The sequence below is a fragment of the Copadichromis virginalis genome, linkage group LG19, assembly GCF_057382275.1.
Source record: "Copadichromis virginalis isolate Kocher_CV1m ecotype Utaka linkage group LG19, C_Virginalis_male_GT1.1, whole genome shotgun sequence".
Lineage (NCBI taxonomy): Eukaryota > Metazoa > Chordata > Actinopteri > Cichliformes > Cichlidae > Copadichromis > Copadichromis virginalis.
Genome location: NC_140636.1, coordinates 18,024,918 through 18,041,912, shown reverse-complemented (window position 1 = coordinate 18,041,912; position 16,995 = coordinate 18,024,918). Strand labels below are relative to the sequence as shown.

The following is a 16,995-nucleotide window of genomic DNA, read 5'->3' as shown; positions in this document are numbered from 1 at the left end:
TGTCCTATTTCCTTCCTGAAAACAGTGCTGAAGACAACAAGGAATAAAACAGAACTAATAATCTATTTATAGTTGTCTCACAGCATCTAATTAGTGTGATTTTGTCTGGAGTTTTTTGCAATGTCATAAACCTTTGAGGACACACAGCTGGTGCCATGTCAAAAGACTTCAAGCAGCCACGGAAATAATGCAATATGATGTGAAAATTTTGCAAAGACTCGTTAAGTTAACCTAATCAAGAAGCAAGAAAAAATGTATTTTACTTGGTATTTTTTGTAGCAGTTGTTTACCTAACAAACCAAAGCATCCTTGCTTTGTAATACAGTGTCAACTACATTTTGTTTATTTAATTCATGAAATCCAGGATGGGAAACAAATTAAGACCAAAAATTCTGTCAAACTGTTGAGGCCAAAGTGCTTTCCCATCCCCCTAAGTGTACAAGTAGACCCAAACCATGATGGTTTGGGTCTACTTGTACACTTAGGGGGATGGTTCAGTACAAACACATATTCTTTTCTAGGACAACAATCCAATGATACGAAAAAAAGTTTGCTGCTTCACTTATCTCTGGCTTCACCTTCACCATGGCCTGTCTCTTGTACCTGCCCTCAACCTGCCTGCCCACTCTTCACCCGAGAATCTCTGGAAGCCAACCCACTGCTCCCTCCCCACTCAGTCTCCATGCTGCAGAAAGTAAGATCACATGAATGAACAATAAACTCAAATGGATCAAAGTCTCTTGGTCACCTCCACCCCCCAATTCACATTACAAATTACTCAGTCTCAATAAGCATCGTGTTGCTGAGTCGCTTGAGTCTGCTCTGGGTTCTGCCAGAGAAAGAATCTTAAGTCATAGCCATTGATGTCACCAGGTCCAACCCAATTCAACTTTAAATAATAAAAAAACACAGTCATCTGCACATCTTATAAACCCATGTTTTATTTACAATAGAAATCATATCAAATATTTAAACTGGATTGTAACAAACACATTTTGAATTCAAAGATAGCATTACATTTCAAAAATGTCAGAGCCATGTTTACCTCTGTGTAGCATGCCCTCTTCTTTTAAGAACAGTCCATAAGCATCTGGCAACTGAGGAGACCAGTTTCTGGAGTTTACAGAGATGAATGGTGCCATTTTTGTCAGAAATAGGATCTACTTTGTCGATAGTCCGTTGTCATCTTTGTTTCCCACTTTCTTGTTAAAGGTCTGGAGCTGGTCAGTTCATCATATGGACGCTTTTACTACGAAGCCATATATCTTTATCTTTTTCAGCATTCGTGGTGCCTCTGGATGTGCAACCTGCTAGTTCCATAGGAACTGATGCACTCCTCATACCCCTTACCTGCCAGCCTTTTTACCTGAGCACTAATAACATGCTTTGATTTGGCTGATCAAAGAACAGTTTATGTCAGTATTATTTTATTATTATTTCAATTTCTTCATAATGACCTAATAAATTAACTATGTCTCTGCAAGCTTTTAGGGTAAATGCTGCCTTAATTAGCTTAAACCATGTGATTCAAATGACTTAAAGCTGTGGTGGTGTTATGTATGAGTTTGGTTTGTGTATGTTTTTTAAAACCACTAATATTTCACAAAAACTTTCGGGATATGAAAACATCACAGGTGCCTAGGAGCCTTTGATAACAGGGAGAGTCTGGCTTTTGCGATAACTCCATCTGTGGCTTCTGGGAGATTTTCACACACATGCATAAATACAATTAGGCCACATCTCTCTATCTAGGAGTCAACAACACTTACAGTGGGGCAAAAAAGTATTTAGTCAGCCACCGATTGTGCAAGTTCCCCCACTTAAAATGATGACAGAGGTCAGTAATTTGCACCAGAGGTACACTTCAACTGTGAGAGACAGAATGTGAAAAAAAAATCCATGAATTCACATGGTAGGATTTGTAAAGAATTTATTCGTAAATCAGGGTGGAAAATAAGTATTTGGTCACCTCAAACAAGGAAAATCTCTGGCTCTCACAGACCTGTAACGTCTTCTGTAAGAAGCTTTTCTGTCCCCCACTCGTTACCTGTATGAATGGCACCTGTTTGAACTCATCATCTGTATAAAAGACACCTGTCCACAGCCTCAAACAGTCAGACTCCAAACTCCGCCATGGCCAAGACCAAAGAGCTTTCGAAGGACACCAGGAAAAGTATTGTAGACCTGCACCAGACTGGGAAGAGTGAATCTACAATAGGCAAGCAGCTTGGTGTGAAAAAATCAACTGTGGGAGCAATCATCAGAAAATGGAAGACATACAAGACCACTGATAATCTCCCTCGATCTGGGGCTCCACGCAAGATCTCATCCCGTGGGGTCAAAATGATCATGAGAACGGTGAGCAAAGATCCCAGAACCACACGGGGGGACCTGGTGAATGACCTGCAGAGAGCTGGGACCAAAGTAACAAAGGTCACCATCAGTAACACACTACAACGGCAGGGAATCAAATCCCGCAGTGCCAGACGTGTTCCGCTGCTGAAGCCAGTGCATGTCCAGGCCCGTCTGAAGTTTGCCAGAGAGCACATGGATGATACAGCAGAGGATTGGGAGAATGTCATGTGGTCAGATGAAACCAAAGTAGAACTTTTTGGTATAAACTCAACTCGTCGTGTTTGGAGGAAGAAGAATACTGAGTTGCATCCCAAGAACACCATACCTACTGTGAAGCATGGGGGTGGAAACATCATGCTATGGGGCTGTTTTTCTGCCAAGGGGACAGGACGACTGATCCGTGTTAAGGACAGAATGAATGGGGCCATGTATCGTGAGATTTTGAGCCAAAACCTCCTTCCATCAGTGAGAACTTTGAAGATGAAACGAGGCTGGGTCTTCCAACATGACAATGATCCAAAACACACCGCCCGGGCAACAAAGGAGTGGCTCCGTAAGAAGCATTTGAAAGTCCTGGAGTGGCCTAGCCAGTCTCCAGACCTCAACCCCATAGAAAATCTGTGGCGGGAGTTGAAAGTCCGTGTTGCTCGGCGACAGCCCCAAAACATCACTGCTCTCGAGAAGATCTGCATGGAGGAATGGGCCAAAATACCAGCTACTGTGTGTGCAAACCTGGTAAAGACCTATAGTAAACGTTTGACCTCTGTTATTGCCAACAAAGGTTATGTTACAAAGTATTGAGTTGTATTTTTGTTATTGACCAAATACTTATTTTCCACCCTGATTTACCAATAAATTCTTTACAAATCCTACCATGTGAATTCATGGATTTTTTTTTTTTTCACATTCTGTCTCTCACAGTTGAAGTGTACCTCTGGTGCAAATTACTGACCTCTGTCATCATTTTAGGTGGGGGAACTTGCACAATCGGTGGCTGACTAAATACTTTTTTGCCCCACTGTACAGTGCATCCTGAAAGTATTCACAGCTCTTGTTCACATTTTGTTGTAATGTTCCACTGTTTCACCTCAAAATTCTACACAATATGCTATAATGACAATGTGGAAATTTTGCTTTAAATTCAAATGTATTAAAAATAAAATTGAAACATAAGATTAAAGATTTGCTCAGTACTTTTTTGAAGAGCCTTTGGCAACAATTACAGCCTTAAGTATTTTTTGAGTATAAAGCTACAAGCTTGGCACGCCTATTTTGGGGCAGTTTCTCATATTCTCTTTGCAGAGCCTCTCAATCTCCATCAGTTTCGATGAAGAGCATCTGTGCACAGCCATTTTGCCTCAATCAGGTTGAAGTCTGGGCCACTCAAAAAGCATTTAGACACTGGTCCTGAAGCTACTCCTTTGTTATCTTGGCTGTGTGCTTAGGGTTGTTGTCCTGTTTGAAAATGAAATGAATGAATCCATTTTGCAATAAGGCTGTAACATGATAAAATGTGTGAATATTTTCCTGATGCCAGGGTTTCTATGTGGTCATGTGTTAAGTGCATGTGTGTGCAGAGGAACTGCTTGTCACCAAGCAAGGCCGGGAACTGACAGTGACCCTCACTGGCACCTCAGAACAGTGGGGGTCACCTGAAGCATGACAGTTTAAACTACTGCAGTGGCAATGTGCTGGGAGGCCTGACCACTATAACGGGCCCAGTAACTCTGAAACAGAAACTATAAATAAGTGCTCCAAGTCTGTCCTTAACTGTGAGGGAGAAACACTTGAATATTATTTATATAACTCTTTTTTAATTTACTTTGACATTTTTAAAAATTGTTAGCTGGTTGGACGCCCCCTTTTCACTTTAAGCCCCAACACCACTCTGTGCATGTGTGTGTGTGTGGGGGGGGGGGGGGCACATAGTTACTGAACAGCTACAGCCAGATTGGTTCTTGCTCCCTCATTAGCTGGAGAACATACTCCATAATTAATAGGACACTGGTTAATATCCACTAATATTCCAAACACATACCTCCTACAGATTAAGTAAAAATGGGTCACATTAAGGAGTAATGACAAGACATTTTTAAAGTTATACTATTACAGAGCCAGTTAACTTCTACTTTTGTTGTTTGTATCATCAATTTGTTACTTGCCTTTAAGAAAATCTACTTTCATACAATCACTAGCTGTTGTTTTTTATGGTATGAATACAGTACAACTGCATCTAGAAAGCCAATTTGGTAAGCTATGTTTTAGTATATTTTTTTTTTCAGACAGCAATATATACAAATTTTGAGTCTGCAAACTCCAGATTTGCAGTCAACTATGTAATTGTTGCATAATAAATCAAAGCAGCTGAAACATGAGCAAATAACTTGGAAAACAAAAGAAAACAAAAGTTTCTTCCTGGTTATCCTGGCATCAAAAATACCCAAACACCAGATAATTAGGGCGTCTTACCCCTCTATCATTTTTAATCACCTTTATGCATTTAAACACTTTGCATGTCTAAAGCACATAAGTGACCAATAATCATATTATAACTACAGATACATGCAATTTGATTAAATAGTCAATAATCCTGACTAGTTGTCATTTGCAAATAGTATGGAAATGGCTGTGTGTGCAGGTGCCTTATACAAGTCACAGGTGGATATGAAGAAGATGCAGTCAGGTGTCAGGGGAGAATATGGCTAGGCAGCATCGGATAGTAGTCTGTAGTATAGCTTTGGAAATCAAAGAGATGAAGTGAGCCAACGTAGAAACAAGGATTAAATGGTTGACTGGTAAAAATGCAGAACATAGAAGTTCAGTGTACAAACAGACAGAGGGTGTGCGACTTCGCTGTCTACTAAGGGTGTCATTACTACACTATCATTTACAGGGAGTGCAGAATTATTAGGCAATTTGTTTTTTTGAGGAATAATTTTATTATTGAACAACAACCATGTTCTCAATGAACTCAAAAAACTCATTAATATCAAAGCTGAATGTTTTTGGAAGTAGTTTTTAGTTTGTTTTTAGTTTTAGCTATTTTAGGGGGATATCTGTGTGTGCAGGTGACTATTACTGTGCATAATTATTAGACAACTTAACAAAAAACAAATATATACCCATTTCAATTATTTATTTTTACCAGTGAAACCAATATAACATCTCCACATTCACAAATATACATTTCTGACATTCAAAAACAAAACAAAAACAAATCAGCGACCAATATAGCCACCTTTCTTTGCAAGGACACTCAAAAGCCTGCCATCCATGGATTCTGTCAGTGTTTTGATCTGTTCACCATCAACATTGCGTGCAGCAGCAACCACAGCCTCCCAGACACTGTTCAGAGAGGTGTACTGTTTTCCCTCCTTGTAAATCTCACATTTGATGATGGACCACAGGTTCTCAATGGGGTTCAGATCAGGTGAACGAGGTGGCCATGTCATTAGTTTTTCTTCTTTTATACCCTTTCTTGCCAGCCACGCTGTGGAGTACTTGGACGCGTGTGATGGAGCATTGTCCTGCATGGAAATCATGTTTTTCTTGAAGGATGCAGACTTCTTCCTGTACCACTGCTTGAAGGTGTCTTCCAGAAACTGGCAGTAGGACTGGGAGTTGAGCTTGACTCCATCCTCAACCTGAAAAGGCCCCACAAGCTCATCTTTGATGATACCAGCCCAAACCAGTACTCCACCTCCACCTTGCTGGCGTCTGAGTCGGACTGGAGCTCTCTGCCCTTTACCAATCCAGCCACGGGCCCATCCATCTGGCCCATCAAGACTCACTCTCATTTCATCAGTCCATAAAACCTTAGAAAAACCAGTCTTGAGATATTTCTTGGCCCAGTCTTGACGTTTCAGCTTGTGTGTCTTGTTCAGTGGTGGTCGTCGTCTTTCAGCCTTTCTTACCTTGGCCATGTCTCTGAGTATTGCACACCTTGTGCTTTTGGGCACTCCAGTGATGTTGCAGCTCTGAAATATGGCCAAACTGGTGGCAAGTGGCATCTTGGCAGCTGCACGCTTGACTTTTCTCAGTTCATGGGCAGTTATTTTGCGCCTTGGTTTTTCTACACGCTTCTTGCGACCCTGTTGACTATTTTGAATGAAACGCTTGATTGTTCGATGATCACGCTTCAGAAGCTTTGCAATTTTGAGACTGCTGCATCCCTCTGCAAGATATCTCACTATTTTTGACTTTTCTGAGCCTGTCAAGTCCTTCTTTTGACCCATTTTGCCAAAGGAAAGGACGTTGCCTAATAATTACAGTATGCACACCTGATATAGGGTGTTGATGTCATTAGACCACACCCCTTCTCATTACAGAGATGCACATCACCTAATATGCTTAGTTGGTAGTAGGCTTTCGAGCCTATACAACTTGGAGTAAGACAACATGCATGAAGAGGATGATGTGGACAAAATACCCATTTGCCTAATAATTCTGCACTCCCTGTATTTATCAGAGTCACATTTCGTCCCCCGTAAAGTACAGAAACCGTAGACGCTATCTTCACTGCAACTAGTTCACACACAATGAATAATAATGGATTCACGGTTTCCCGTGTCCGTATCCACAGCAACCACAGCTGTATTGTCCTGGTTACTGATAGTCAAGGTTATGAGCAGGCATCACCACATCACATAGTCAAAATGATAAGAACACGGATGTTCTTTTGCAGATATCGAAAGGCCCATCAGCTTCTTCACAAAGACTTATCCAGAAATGTTTGTACCTTTCAGATGATACGCTCTGCACTTCTTTGTAAAAAAGTTTAACCTTGTGTTTTTTGGTGTTGATCCGATTTGGTTAGCAAAATATCATTGATCTGTGTCCGCCAGATAAGTCAGTGTAGATAAGCAAGACTGCTGAATGTAATCAGTTGTTTACACAGCAGTAACACAAAATCTACAGGTCCTTCTCAAAAAATTTGCATATTGTGATAAAGTGCATTATTTTCTGTAATGTACTGATAAACATTAGACTTTCATATATTTTAAATTCATTACACACAACTGAAGTAGTTCAAGTCTTTTGTTGTTTTAATATTGATGATTTTGGCATACAGCTCATGAAAACCCAAAACTCCTATCTCAAAAAATTAGCATATTTCATCCGACCCATAAAAGAAAAGTGTTTTTAATACAAAAAAAGTCAACCTTCAAATAATTATGTTCAGTTATGCACTCAATACTTGGTCGGGAATCCTTTTGCAGAAATGACTGCTTCAATGCGGCGTGGCATGGAGGCAATCAGCCTGTGGCACTGCTGAGGTGTTATGGAGGCCCAGGATGCTTCGATAGCGGCCTTAAGCTCATCCAGAGTGTTGGGTCTTGCGTCTCTCAACTTTCTCTTCACAATATCCCACAGATTCTCTATGGGGTTCAGGTCAGGAGAGTTGGCAGGCCAATTGAGCACAGTAATACCATGGTCAGTAAACCATTTACCAGTGGTTTTGGCTCTGTGAGCAGGTGCCAGGTCGTGCTGAAAAATGAAATCTTCATCTCCATAAAGCTTTTCAGCAGATGGAAACATGAAGTGCTCCAAAATCTCCTGATAGCTAGCTGCATTGACCCTGCCCTTGATAAAACACAGTGGACCAACACCAGCACCTGACATGGCACCCCAGACCATCACTGACTGTGGGTGCTTGACACTGGACTTCAGGCATTTTGGCATTTCCCTCTCCTCAGTCTTCCTCCAGACTCTGGCACCTTGATTTCCGAATGAGATGCAAAAGTTTCTTTCATCCGAAAAAAGTGCTTTGGACCACTGAGCAACAGTCCAGTGCTGCTTCTCTGTAGCCCAGGTCAGGGGCTTCTGCCGCTGTTTCTGGTTCAAAAGTGGCTTGACCTGGGGAATGCCCACCTGTAGCCCATTTCCTGCACACGCCTGTACTCTCTCTGGATGTTTCTACTCCAGACTCAGTCCACTGCTTCTGCAGGTCCCCCAAGGTCTGGACTCTGTCCTTCTCCATAATCTTCCTTAGGGTCCGGTCACCTCTTCTCGTTGTGCAGCGTTTTCTGCCACACTTTTTCCTTCCCACAGACTTCCCACTGAGGTGCCTTGATACAGCACTCTTCGAACAGCCTATTCGTTCCGAAATTTCTTTCTGTGTCTTACCCTCTTGCTTGAGAGTGTGAATGCTGGCCTTCTGGACAGCAGTCAGGTCGGCAGTCTTACCCATGATTGCGGTTTTGAGTAATGAACCAGGCTGGGAGTTTTTAAAAGCCTCAGGAATCTTTGCAGGTGTTTAGAGTTAATTCGTTGATTCAGATGATTAGGTTAATAGCTCATTTAGAGAATCTTTTCATGATATGCTAATTTTTTGAGTTAGGAATTTTGGGTTTTCATGAGCTGTATGCCAAAATCATCAATTTTTTTTTTTTTTTTGCCTGTCCCGTTTGGCTCTTTTGCCATCAGAATTGTTGTCTAAAGGCAAAGAAAGATGCCCAACGGATTTATTTTACCAAATTGACCATCCCAGTCTTGCCATAATGGTCCATTTGATTCACCTTTTATTGTTTATTTTATTTTCACTTGCTGAATACGGGACAGACTTGAATGGGGGAAAGAAGGGGAGAAAGAAAGAGGGAAAGAGAAACAGCTGAGAAGAGGGACGGGGGAGAAGGGCAAAAGACAAAAACCAACAGAATGGGCAGCAAAAAAAAAAAAAGAAAAAGAAAATGCATATATCAATCACCTGGATCACCTGCTGAGAAAGAAAAAAGAAAACAAGCAGAAGAGAACAAGAGTAATAGAATAAACAACATCACAATGATATATGGGAATATGACAGTAAATACTAAATATTAAACATTATTGTGCAGCACATAAGATCAACAGAACACAGTGTGCTTTGAGGTAGGAGCCAAAAAGGGTGTAGTTTGTGGGTGTGATCACCTGTGTGTACACCTGTGAGCATGGACGCGCTTGTTTTTTTAAAAGGTTCCTTCATGTTATAATCTGCTAGAGGGTGTGGGGGGGCCACAGCCCCGTCCTCCAGGGCATGAAGCAGGTATGGAGGAGATCAAAACTCCAGACATCCAGAGGCCCTCAGAACACAAGAGACCAAGGAAGACCAACAGAGGGGCAGCCGCGCCACTGTCCCAGAAAGAGCTGAGGAGAGTCCCAGATGAGGGTTCACTCAGCAGCCGCGGAGCAGAAGCCAGGGGGAGTTGCAGTGACGCGCCCGTGAGCTCCGCCGGCAGCCAGCCGTGCCTGAGTGACCGAGCCCCAGGCCGAGAGGCCGGGGGCACCCCACCTCCGAAGTGGCCCGAGCGAGCCCCAGGCTCCAGGCCCCGATAAGCGGCCGCCAAGGAGTGAGCCGGTGTGTACCTGGACACCCATCCCCAGACACAAAGAACCACCAACGCACCGATGTCTGAGGGAGTCCGCCACTGGCAGGGGAAGTGGTGGTGGGGGGAGATAGGCCTCCAAACCTTGGAGGGCCTGAGATGTTCCCAGAGAGGTGGCGTCTGATACCCAACCTGACATATAGACACAGAAATACAGGCACACACAGATACAAACATCCATTCCCACCCTCATGCTCTCATATGCACTTACTCCACACTCAAGCAACGTGGAGACAGACATAAAGAGACGCTGTACACACGATCACACTCCTCAAGCGTACTCTACGAACCGGGTCTAGGTACCCTTGCCCCTGGAGGGGGGAACTGCACCCAGACCCAGGTGGTGTTTCCCTTTTCCCTGCGGTGGGGAGAGGCAGACCGCCCCGACTCCGCAGCAGCAGGGAGGCCCCACACTCCAGACCGCAGTCGGACGGCCAACTCCTCCTCCTAGCCCCCCCGCTCCAGCAGGCCGCAGAGAACGGGGGTGAGAGAAGATTCCAAACCTCCCTCCACCCGCTCATTGTAGTGTTGATGCATGTGTGTTCTAAGGTGCATTTAAAATCCAGGAGGGTATGGAGCTACCTGCCAGAGAGCAGCAGGTAAGCGCATGGTCCCTCCTGCTAGCCCTCAATGTCTACGTGTATTTAAAATTGAGAGGTGGGCAACGACGCCAGGGGTGAGGTGTACACCCTGATGGTACTTTGGATTCCGTGTATCGTGCCCACCCCCAAGATCCTATATGTATGTGTAATGAAGCCAGAAGGGGACAGATGGGGGGGTAGCCTCCTCTGCACCCTGGTGACATACCCCTACTCCAAGGTCCTGCATGTGTGGGTGGTTGTGGTGGAACGGGAAGAGGGAGGCAGCTGGAATGGGGAGGGAAGGAAGGGAGGGGCAAGTGACCCCTCCCTGGGGCCAGCTCCCCCGCTGACCCCAGTAGGCACCCCCATACTCCGCGACCCGCAAGGGAAAGGGGGCCCAGGCCCATCCCGACGCCCTAAGCCTGTCCCTTCCCCTAAGGGGGAAGTTGGAATATTACATTTCAGACACTTCGATAAGTCTTCACATATCTCGCGCCAAAACTTCTGAACTGGTGGACAGAACCAAAGAGCGTGGATATAATTGTCCGGTGAATTGGTTTGGCAGTGTGAGCAGTTGTTGGTAGACGTAAAGCCCATCTTGAACATCCGATGACCTGTATAGTGCACTCTATGTAATATTTTGTATTGAATTAATTAAAGACTGGAATTTCTAATTAGATGAAAGGTTTTTAAGCAAATCTGAGACCAGAAGTTTAGGTCTAAGTTAACTGATAAATCCGCTTCCCATTTTGAAATAGGAAGTGATATTGATTCATCTGTTTTAGAAAGCATTCTGTATATTTTGGATAGTAATTTGGGGGTTTTAAGAGTAAGAAATTGAACCACACTTGGTGGTGTTTGCAGTTCAACTTGACCTGGTTTAAATTTCTGTTTTACTATGGATTTAATTTGTTGATATTCTAAAAATCTTTTCTTGTTGATCCCATATTGTGTAACTAGTCTGTCAAATGAAATAAATTCTGTTCCTTCTAGTATATGTTCTAAATATTTGATTCCTTTACCACGCCAATCTGAAAAGTTTATCATATTATTGTTTTGTAATATGTCAGGGTTGTTCCAGATAGGTGTACGTTTGTGTAACAGAGGTGGAAGGCTGGTTTTACTTCCACAGTGGGTTTTGTGCGAAGGAAGAAAATCTTCCTCCAACCGGATTGAGCAGTGGAGCCGCCAAGGGAAAGCACATGATTAAAACTGTATAATTAAAATATAATTTATTATATTTAAAAATGTAAAATGAATTAAAACAACCTTGGCCAAGGGGTAACACAATAAAAATCAATAAAACACAACATTAAAAGTCCAGTGGGCTGCGCCACGACCTAAAAGTCCCAGGGAGCTAAGAAATCCAGCAAAGTAGTATAAAAAGGAAACCCAGCGGAGTCCTCTCCTTCCTTTCCGCATTCGCGTCCCGATATGCCCGGGTGGGCAGAGCTCTCAACTCCGCCCACCGCTTCTTTAAAACTGCAAATCGGCACAGCCGTCTCGTGCCTTCCGCTGGTGCTGTGCTGTCTCCGCTCTCCCCGCTGGCGCTCTGTGCGCTGGTCCTCTTGGCGCTGGTGCCCTTTCCGGTCTCATCCGTCTCGAGCCTCCAGCCCGAAGCAGAGGCCCTCAGCCTCTAGCCTTCAAGCGCAGCCATCAATCACAGCTCTACAGCCCAAGCCTTCTCTCCATATGTCTGGCTCGGCTTCTCAGTCACTCCGGTCACTCTCTTTCGTCCCTTCCGCTTCGAGCCTCCAGCCCGAAGCCGAGGCGCTCAACCTCTAGCCTTCGAGTGCAACTCCTCAAAGCAAAGCTTTCCTTCCTCACTCGTCCTCAAAAAGCGCTCCTCTCTGTCGTCTACCCAGCCCTCTTATTGGCCTCTCTGGTACCTCTCAGGTGAAATCAAGTTAGTAATCAGATAGGGGTGGAGTCTTTACAGGACAGTTGTTCAATTAAATAAGATAAAAACATGCGATAGAACTCATACAAACAAACCCAATATACAATATTAAAATATTAAACAGATAAAACATCGCAAAACATGCACAGTAAAAACTCCAAATAACTTGTCCCGTTTCACCCCGTGACATTTGCATGGGATTAATGAAGACGCCGTCAATTTTAGAAACTCCCACCATGCTGTCAGAGAAGCGCTGATGTTGATGCTTTTAAAGCATTCATGTCGTTGGATGTTTGAGCTGATAAATGGTAGGTCTGAGATCTCTAGATTATTGCAAAGTGCTTGTTCTACATCTAGCCAAGGTTCATCGAAGAGGGTATGTTTTAGCCATCCTGAGATAAACTGAACCCTGTTGGCTAAGAAGTAGTTCAGAGAGTGCACTGAAAAAACCGTGAAAGAATGAGGGATCATCAACATTTGGACCATATACACTTGCAATACATAGCTTTTTATCAAGTATAGATAGTTTAATGATTAAGAATCTGCCCTCTGGATCTATAACTGTATCGAGTACTGTGAAATTAATATTTTTATGTATTAAAATTGCTACTCCCATTTGTCTAGAATTATAACAAGCTGAGAACACATTAGGAAACTCAGGTGTTTTAAGTTCATTCGAACCTCTAAGAGGTCTGTGGGTCTCTTGTAAAAGGACAACATCCGCCTGTAGTTTTTTGAGTTGGTTAAATATTTTTAACCTCTTTTCTCTGGAGCCAGCTCCATTTATATTCCATGTAATGAACCTCAGTGTACCCATAGATGTTTGTGTATAACTAGGGATGTATGCTGTGTGCGTCGCTTAGACAGGTGGAGAGAATACGTCACTTGTTCATAAATAAGGAGAAGGAGAGAGAGAAAAAATGTGTGGCGAGATGCTCCCTGAGTCTGACTTTGTGTATGCATAGTTACTAATATGAGTAGGCTTGGCTTAAGTGTGTGTATCCTAAACGACTGTGTGCGCTGTCTGACTGATGTAAATGTGCTGCCGTTGAGCGCATGGTGCGCATGTGTCGAAATAAAGGATGTTTGTGGATGAGTGTCGAAGCAGGTGATCGAGGCAGTGAAAGGAATAAAGAAAGAAACCAAGGACAGGGGTGAGCAGCATATCTGGTGTGAGGTTAATACAGCCACGGAGTGATGTTGAGGTCTCGGTGGAGCTGTCCGTCCACGTACAGCCGGTCCACAGCGATGACAGCGCGGGAGCCCTTCTGGATGAAGCCGCGTCGGATTGGGAAGAGGACCCTGCGTCGTTCCAAGATCTCTTTGGGGAACTGGTCGTTCAGGCTGAAGTCCGTTCCTTTTAATTCCCTGCCGCGGCTTTTCACATGTTGCTTTTGTTTGAAGTGGCCAAATTTGGCCACGATAGGACGTGGTCTCCCGGCCGTAGCCCGAATGGGGCCGAGGCGATGTACCCGATCGAAGACTATGTTCTTCACAGTGTCCTCCGGCAGCTTCAGGTGGGTTTTGATGAAGCTTTTTACCGTGGTCTCCCCGTCCTCTCCAGCTGCTTCTGGAATACCAGAAAATACCAGATTATCACGCATGCTACGAGCTTGTAGATCGATAACTGTTTCTTTTATTTTTTTATTTTCTCTATTGAGCTGGGTAACATTATCTGGGAGACATTTCACAAAATCATCAATATTAAAACAATGAAAGGCTTGAACTACTTCAGTTGTGTGTAATGACTCTAAAATATATGAAAGTCTAATGTTTATCAGTACATTACAGAAAATAATGCACTTTATCACAATATGATAATTTTTTGAGAAGGACCTGTATAGACTTTTATCTACTGGACCATTAAATACTGTATCTTCATTGAGGTTTCTTTGATTTTTTTTTTTTTTTTTGTAAGGCTTGGTAAAATTAACATAATCCATTTCATTTTTTTCAATTTTTCATCATGCTATGATATATTTTCATCCATAATTTATTCAGCAAGCGAAAGAATGACTATAGCTAACACCAAAGAGAGAGACATATTAATTTTCCTTCCATCGTCTGTTTTTGCCTGTGTTCCTGGGTGTTAGGTGGGCTGGATTACACAGATGGATTACGTGGCAGAAACACACACGGACGCAGAATAGTTAGTGATGCAAGTTTTTATATACACGAGTAAGGGGGAATATTTACAAGGGAAGGGGCTATATGCAGTGATAAATAAAAATGTGCCAGGAGGTAAACACCGAGGCGATGAGACGGAGCCGAAGCATGCAGGTAGGCAGCAGACGCACCGGAGCTACCTGACAACAGGGAACAAAACAGGGCTTATGACATACCGTTGATAGCCGAACGTTAAACACAAGTGGACGGAGAGAGTTGGAGAGCTTACTTGACCACCCAAACCACAGCCGCTGCGGTGAACGCCGCCTGATGGTACGTAGCACTCCGTCGCGGATCCACAATAGTCAACACAAAATCCTAGGTAGGCGGGCAGGCGATGGAACAGGCTAAGACAAAGAAAAGTAGGCGAAACGTGGATCCTTTAAAACATACAGCTCCACAGCGTAAAATCAACAGATGCAGCCTGTGCTGACTAGTTACCACTTGTGACAGCGACAATACTCCGACACCAGACGTCCGTGACTCAGCTCCCTAAGAGCGCTCACTGATGACGTCCGATGCGTCGCAGGTGTGTTGGAATGCCATCAAGCCCAGCCTCGCCTACCTATAACCAAAAAGGAAAACAAAACCCAAACAACAACAATACACCTACCCACCACCTCCTAACACTGGGTGGGACTGATTCTGGGTCCACCACCTGTGGCCTGTGTTGACTGTCCTTTTTGGAGCAAATCCCAAACAAATAATAATAACAATAGATGCATGCATGTATATATATATACAGGGAGTGCAGAATTATTAGGCAAATGAGTATTTTGTCCACATCGTCCTCTTCATGCATGTTGTCTTACTCCAAGCTGTATAGGCTCGAAAGCCTACTACCAATTAAGCATATTAGGTGATGTGCATCTCTGTAATGAGAAGGGGTGTGGTCTAATGACATCAACACCCTATATCAGGTGTGCATAATTATTAGGCAACGTCCTTTCCTTTGGCAAAATGGGTCAAAAGAAGGACTTGACAGGCTCAGAAAAGTCAAAAATAGTGAGATATCTTGCAGAGGGATGCAGCAGTCTCAAAATTGCAAAGCTTCTGAAGCGTGATCATCGAACAATCAAGTGTTTCATTCAAAATAGTCAACAGGGTCGCAAGAAGCGTGTGGAAAAACCAAGGCGCCAAATAACTGCCCATGAACTGAGAAAAGTCAAGCGTGCAGCTGCCAAGATGCCACTTGCCACCAGTTTGGCCATATTTCAGAGCTGCAACATCACTGGAGTGCCCAAAAGCACAAGGTGTGCAATACTCAGAGACATGGCCAAGGTAAGAAAGGCTGAAAGACGACGACCACCACTGAACAAGACACACAAGCTGAAACGTCAAGACTGGGCCAAGAAATATCTCAAGACTGGTTTTTCTAAGATTTTATGGACTGATGAAATGAGAGTGAGTCTTGATGGGCCAGATGGATGGGCCCGTGGCTGGATTGGTAAAGGGCAGAGAGCTCCAGTCCGACTCAGACGCCAGCAAGGTGGAGGTGGAGTACTGGTATCATCAAAGATGAGCTTGTGGGGCCTTTTCGGGTTGAGAATGGAGTCAAGCTCAACTCCCAGTCCTACTGCCAGTTTCTGGAAGACACCTTCTTCAAGCAGTGGTACAGGAAGAAGTCTGCATCCTTCAAGAAAAACATGATTTTCATGCAGGACAATGCTCCATCACACGCGTCCAAGTACTCCACAGCGTGGCTGGCAAGACAGGGTATAAAAGAAGAAAAACTAATGACATGGCCACCTCGTTCACCTGATCTGAACCCCATTGAGAACCTGTGGTCCATCATCAAATGTGAGATTTACAAGGAGGGAAAACAGTACACCTCTCTGAACAGTGTCTGGGAGGCTGTGGTTGCTGCTGCACGCAATGTTGATGGTGAACAGATCAAAACACTGACAGAATCCATGGATGGCAGGCTTTTGAGTGTCCTTGCAAAGAAAGGTGGCTATATTGGTCGCTGATTTGTTTTTGTTTTGTTTTTGAACTTGCCTAATTATTCTGCACTCCCTGTATATGCATATATATAATAAAACAAGAATCCTGCTACCTCCTCAATTAACTGTACAGAAAACTAACACAACTGAAATTAATAGATCCCTGTGCAAAGGCCAGCTGCTACCACCAGACAGCCAAAAGCTTAAAGGCATTTTTACAGATTAAGAAATTCTCCTTGGCCTTTTCCTCATGATAAAGCTGCATATTGCTTCTATTCAAGCATTACAAACTGTGTTTGCTAAGATTTTGCTGGAAAGGTTTTAAACTGCTTAAATGTGTTTGCATGCACCGCACAGCATTGTTATCCTCCAAATCCAACAATTAATCAGCTGTTTTCTCTAAGGTACCTTCCGTGTGTGTGTGTGTGTGTGTGTGTGTGTGTGTGTGTGTGTGTGTGTGTGTGTGTGTGTGTGTGTGTGTGTCTCTGTCTGCTTGCGTTTTAATAACGACAAATTACATACATGTAATCACCATCGCTAACAAATGTATTGTCACAATGCTTTGGGATGGATACATAACTGCCTAATAAGAAAGCCGATTAGTATAATTCACAGCTTAATTCCAAATTAATGGAGGTTGCACAAGGAGACCGGATATGATTGCCAGAGGTCCAGAGGCTGGAGACCCA

General features: G+C 43.5%; 1 long non-coding RNA gene across 1 annotated transcript; it reads right to left on the bottom strand.

The window, feature by feature from the left end:
• Nucleotides 1–14,437: 14,437 nt before the first annotated feature.
• LOC146685906 (uncharacterized) lies at nucleotides 14,438–14,919 on the bottom strand. The gene is made up of 3 exons (XR_014916651.1): nucleotides 14,805–14,919; nucleotides 14,593–14,710; nucleotides 14,438–14,503 (listed from the first exon to the last, which is right to left on the bottom strand). It is a non-coding gene; the product is annotated as an uncharacterized LOC146685906 (long non-coding RNA).
• Between the last annotated feature and the right edge of the window lie 2,076 nt (nucleotides 14,920–16,995).